We start from the raw sequence: 6246 nt of genomic DNA, 5'->3' as shown, positions 1-6246 counted from the left end.
CGTACTTATCCCAAGGCACATGGTTGCTCAGAGGAAGCTGCCATCTCCTCTGGTTTTCCTTTCAGAGCTAGGATGTCCAGCATGCGCTGAACTCAGACACTCGCGGCCTTGCACGGGGGCCGTCCAGCCTATGAACCAAGCATGTCAGGCCTTAAGAGATGAGAACAGTGGATCTGGCTCATTTGTAAGCAGCTCGATGACTTCCATTTAATACTAAAATTTGCAGTGTCATTTTGGGGAGGAGATGGGGAAGCCCCGAGGACCACTTTATTTTACTTTATTGTGTGGGACCTGGCAAGATAGCTGAATCCCGTCAGACATGCGCTCAGCCATGAAACATTTACCTGTGAGAAGGTCTCTCAGGGAAAAATGAGTATCACTTTACCTCTATGCTATACACGGATGACACTTTCACTACGGTAGTGCTCTATGCAGACAATCTGAGAAAAATCTGGAAAGCTGCTAACTTGCTGCGTGTACAGAGCCTTGAACCAGGAATTGGTAGGCCTTAGCTCTTGTACCAGCTCTTTTCATCTTCTCCAGGCTTCTGTTTCCTGCTCTGGAACAGAACCTCCCTCCCCAGGGTGCTGAAGTGTACCCTGAGGATGTGAAAGTGAACAGTCATCTGGAATCTCTTTGCTGAGGTCGTCACTATGACTCATCTATGTCTAAAATCAGGGGGTCAGAGCCATGGATTTCGTACTGTTTTCCAGCCTGTGCACGTCGCCTGGGCTTGTTGGTTAGCTGAGTAAATAAGATTGATGGTGGCATCTTCTGTTTTTATTAAGCTTCAGAAACTTGTCCGTGAGATATGGCATTGGCCTCTGCACTGAGGCAGGATCAGGAGAGGAATGAAGGAACATGCAGGATAGGCCAGTCGTCTTCACCCTGAGGAAAATGGAAGGAAACCAGTGTGGCCAGGAAGGGAAACAGCACCAGGGATAACCACCAAATATTTTGGTCATTGGTCCAAAAAACCGGAAATGTGCTGAAAAAATAGGCGGTTAAATTCAGTTATTCCAAGACTCTGTATTCTGATGAGATGGCAGTAAGGAGTCATTTGACCTTTATTTGTGGTCATCCTGTCTGGAGAAATTTAACTTTGGCGGCATGTTAACCCTGAACAGCCTCCTGATCTAGGCAATGATTTTAATAACAGTTACTATGCTTCTTCTAGGAATAGTTTATGTGAAGCACTGTGGCAGGAAAATTAGGTCTCTGAACTCCTCACTACCGTGCTTTCCGGTGGGCAGCATCACTACCATTTTATTGACAAGAAGTTTGGGCGGAAGGTTCAACCCCATTTCTGAGGCGGCTTAATCAGCGGCAGAGCCAGGATGCAAGAGTTTGGTCTGACTCCCACACTTGTGCTTGTTGTAGGCTACTTTTCTCTACACTCAGTAATTCTTCTGGAGGTGTTAAGTTTAACCTGGCTTTTGTTGACCTGAGTGCCAAGCCCTGACAGTCCGTTAAGAGAACTAAGGAAAAACATGTCACTGAATAAGAAGTCTGAAGTTTATTACATTAGTTATCATACAAATAGATTTTGGAAATCACTTATCTAATTAACCATTATGATTATTAGTCAGTTGTTTCTATGGAGACAACTCTATCTTATTACTCAAAATAGACACTTGTTTATGCACGTACTTCTGTGCATTCTAGACATCAGCACGTGCAGTTCTGGCAACGGGAGGAAGGACTCCTATTCTTTGAGCGTGACGTCTGTAGGCTAACCTGAGTCCTATCTTGTTAATACTCCTAGTTGACCACCTCCGGCTCAGCCCTCCTCAGTGTCACAGCTGGAGAGCAGTGGCTCTCAAAAGTGGCTATACTTCGGAGTCATTGGGAAGTGATTGTCCATGCCCAGAACATCAGCATCCCGGCGGGTGAGAACCAGAGATCAGCACTCTTAAAATTCCCCAGGTGTCTGTAACGCTGAGTGCCAAGCGCTTTCAGTATAATCGGTTGCAAGTATTTCTACACAAATACGCACGAAACTCTCTCTCTGCAGGCATGCCAGAACATGAAACAGTGATTCTCTAACCAGGTTGTACACTGGAATTACCTGTGGAGGAGGGGCTCAAAACCTACATGGTGGCTGGACCCCATTCTCACCAGATGTTTTAGTAAGTGGTCCCTGGAGGGGGCAGCTCAAACATCAGTGTTTTTAAAAAAAGCCCTCCACCTCATGCTAATAAGCAATCAGGTTTTGAAGCACTGACTCACACCTACTAATCTTGGGAGGAGGCCTCTGGCCCAAGTTTATTGTGTTTCCACTACATTAATTTATAGTAAGGCCTGATGCTTTTCAATAGATATCTTCCAGGTTCTAACATTAAGAGTTCAATAGGAAAAAATTAAATTTAAATAAAATTTTTCAGCTGCATAGGGGTGAACATCTTGCCAGCTTAGCTATTGAATACTGGTAGTGTCAATTATTAAGGAAGTCGTATTGGGTATCTGTGAGGGACAGGGAGGTCTAGTTTAGTTTTTCTATTTGGCCTATTTCCTATAATTTGAAGCCCATTTCCCTCATAGAAATGAAGAGCTTAAAACAACAAAAGCAACAACAAATCAATGACCATAGCACATTATGTTAGAAAGTTAAAAATGCTCAAGCTGTTTAATAATGTAAAATAACCATGCTTGTATTAACTGTTCAATAGTAAGCAACTATCTGTCATTTGAATTTCTTCCCATTATTTCGGCCCAATGGTAATTCTTTCACTTTTAGTGTGTGTAGCTTGCCTGTTTATTCCCTTTCCCTCTTCAGATTATAATAGTTCTGAGTCCACAGTGGCTCCTTTATCATCGTGAGAGAGAAGTTTTCTAATGACTCAGATTTCTAAATTAAACCTAAAATGTTTACTGCAAAGATGCCAGGCACACATTATGCATCACTGTTGCTATACAATAATATAATTCAGATAGAAATTACTTTCGCAAACGGCAATCAATTTTTGCTACTACTTCTTGCTTTCTTGACAATCTGGTCAGTGGACTGTGGAAAGTGCTTTTACTTGATTACTTACGTTGTTGATAATCATTGTGGTTTTTGGCAGAGCTAAGGCATTATTTCACAGACCTGCATTGCAATGGGGAATGGGTGTAACTTTAAAACCCAGCCAGAGTTCCTGTGGCTTTAGCCAACACCAAGGAATGTACAAACTCAAGCACAATTCTTATGAGACTTCATTATTTTTTTATGGTGGTTTGCCATGGGCCAGTCCACACAAGGGGACAGGGTAAGCAAATATGGAACCATGGAGGTCTGAGGTTCCTCTACAGCTCAAAGAGTCTTATACTGTGGAGGCCTCTGTTCTATATGGAGACATAAAGAACACCCTGTGTGTCTCACCTAATGCCCAGGACACATATCCTTTCACTTGGAACTTTGGATTTGAAAGGAAGGAAGCATGTTTAAAAATGTGTGTGTGTGTGTGTGTGTGTATATTCCAAAACCTATGATGCCACTTGGCTATCTTCCAAAGACAGAGAGAACCACTACTGCAGGCCGAAGGCTTTATTTGGATCTAAATGTTGAAAAAGGAATAAAAGAAACAGAGACCTGAAATGTGGCAGATACCTTTTTTGGAAGTGACTTTATGAGAATAAAGAATGATGGAAAGAAGCAGAGCTATATTGAATGATTGCTTTATCACATTTTGCCAACTCCTATCCTTGACTTTTCAACTTTTTAAACATTTCAAACAAATCAGCTATTCCGTGGTTGAATTCTGCGGGAAGAAATTGACTCTGATTAGTCCAAAACCACCTCAGCAGCCAACTGAAAGACTAGAACTAGTTTAATTTCTTAAAAAATCAACAAGGATTTCAGTTATAAAGTGGAATATCTGTCTTGCTAGAACCTAAGCTAAGACCTCTAATTCCTTTTAGATAAGTCAGTGAACAGCTGTCAGATATGTGAACAAATTTTGGACACTTGAGAACTGTGACTTGGAACCAGTGACCTGGAGGTCCTCTGTCCTTATTCACGCACCCCTGAGCCACCTGCTTTGGCACAATACACAGTCATTATACACATGGCATCACCCAGTTGTGAGAATCCACTGGTGTGTTTTTAGAATTTCCAGTATTTTTCTAGTTCAGGTGGCACTTACTTTGGACTGCTTTTGGTCTCGATGTCCCCATCCTATTTAGTGACACCACCATCCATCAAGTCACTAAAATCAGAAACTGTCATTATCTTTTAGTTGATAAGCCTTGTCTATCTACCTCTGTGTCTCATGAGTCCCTCATCTTGTCTGTTACCATCACCTGACTTCAGGCTTCTTCTTGAATAGCCACATAGCTTTTTCACTCACCCCCCCAAGCATCCTTTCTTCACCTTGCTGCCAGATTTTCATCTTAAACCAGAGATCAAATGTTATTGCAGTGCTTAAGTTTTTCTTTGTCTCCTTGATTATGTTCTGATTCCTTCTGTTATTCCTCACCCTGGTCATCTAAGACTGCTCTGGTCGCCCTGCCTTCCGACTGATGTGCTTTCTGACTCACGTGCCTCCTGATTCACATGCCTCTTCTTCTCAGCTCTGGTTTTACTGGGTTGCCTTTTCTTCTAATGGCATATGTTTCCATACGTTTCTGTGTTTATAGCCAGTTGCTCCTGCTGTTTGTTCTGCCTACAATTCCCTTCCTCTTTTTCTTGAGAGATCATAGCTCACTCCTCTTGCAAAGCCCACATCAAATACCCCTGCTCAGAAGTCTATTCTGCCTCATGAGACATGGGATACTCCTTTTAACACTTAGGTGTATCTGTTGTCATACTCCTCCCCAGGCCTACTCATTCCATAAATATTTGTGTATTTATGTGATTTTAACATGAGTTCCCTAGAGACCAGACCTTTTTTTCGCCCTTATCTTCCTAGTAATTGGCACTGCATCTGTCCACGGTAGAGGCTCCATCAATATTAGATTGAATTAGCATTATGAGGGCTCCCCTGCTAGCTCAGTTGGTAAAGAATCTGCCTGTAATGCAGGAGACCCAGGTTCGATTCCTGGGTTGGGAAGATACCCTGGAGGAGGAAATAGCAGTCCACTCTATTTATTTTTCTTTTTCTTTTTTTGCAATCCACTCTGGTATCCTTGCCTGGAAGATCCCATGGACAGAGGAGCCTGGCGGGCTACAGTCCATGGGGTCGAAAGAGTTGGACATGACTTAGCGACTAAACCACCAGAATTATGAAGCACAGCCTTTCTACATGGTAGCTCCTGGAAGCACTGCAGATTGGGACATGGAGATTCCAGCCCAATTCCCTATCAGACCTGCCATTGTATCTTACATGGGTTGATCTGTATGCCCCTTGAATTCTTTTTGAGCTTAAAAATTGAGAGTAAGTCTAAAAGTGGCCAGCTACTTCTTTCCTGTGCTGTTTGCTCCGTCTGGCCTCTTCATGAACTCTCACGTCTTCTATTAATAATCATTTCTTCTTATTGCCTCACCTTTGCTCTCGTGTCGGTACTGCCATAGCCACTCCAAAGGCCAGCTTACCTTGCACTTCTACTTCCAGTCTTGCCTGAACCTTCCAGTCTAGATTTTCTTTTGTTGAACCTCTCTAGGACTTTAGAATCTCTTTCCTACTATTCATGATTTTATTACATATAGATTTATACTGTTTGATAGCTATTTGACTACGTAAGTTTTTTTTTCTGCTCAGTTCAACTGAGGACTACTATAGTGTATAGCATAGGGTTTTAAGACCCTGATGCTGGGAAAGACTGAAGGCGGAGGAGAAGGGGGCAATGGAGGATGAGATAGTTGGATGACATCATCGACACAATGGACATGAGTTTGACCAAACTCCAGGAGATAGTGAAGGACAGGAAGCCTGGCATGCTGCAGTCCATTGGGTTGCAAAGAGTTGGACACGACCTAGCTACAGAACGACAAGCTTGATGTTGTTGCCAACAGAGGCATTCCAGTGTCTTTCCTGGAGGCCTTGGATTTGCTGTACCAGATATGTACACATCTGCTTAAACTTCAGATATAAAATGGGAAACATAATAGCACCTATCATATAGAATACAGAAGAGAAAATATATCTGAAACACTTTTGTACCTGATGAATGTCTTGGTAAGTGATAGTTATTATTGTTAAGAACAGTTTTAATCAGAACCTGTTGAAACTGTTTTATCTTCTATCCAAAGCCTACATAAGTAATGACTGATCCTTTGAGGTCTTTATCATGTTGCCGGATAATTATGATGACTAGTTTGGCAAACAG

At 42.3% G+C, this 6246-nt stretch overlaps 1 non-coding gene across 1 annotated transcript; it reads left to right on the top strand.

Annotated features, from left to right (window-relative positions):
• The first annotated feature begins 4957 nt into the window (after window positions 1–4957).
• Window positions 4958–5030, top strand: TRNAY-GUA (transfer RNA tyrosine (anticodon GUA)). Its single transcript has one exon. It is a non-coding gene; the product is annotated as a tRNA-Tyr (tRNA).
• The last annotated feature ends 1216 nt before the right edge of the window (window positions 5031–6246 follow it).

This window comes from Bos indicus, chromosome 1 (genome assembly GCF_029378745.1).
Source record: "Bos indicus isolate NIAB-ARS_2022 breed Sahiwal x Tharparkar chromosome 1, NIAB-ARS_B.indTharparkar_mat_pri_1.0, whole genome shotgun sequence".
NCBI classification, from domain to species: domain Eukaryota; kingdom Metazoa; phylum Chordata; class Mammalia; order Artiodactyla; family Bovidae; genus Bos; species Bos indicus.
This window is presented reverse-complemented; position numbering and strand designations above follow the sequence as displayed.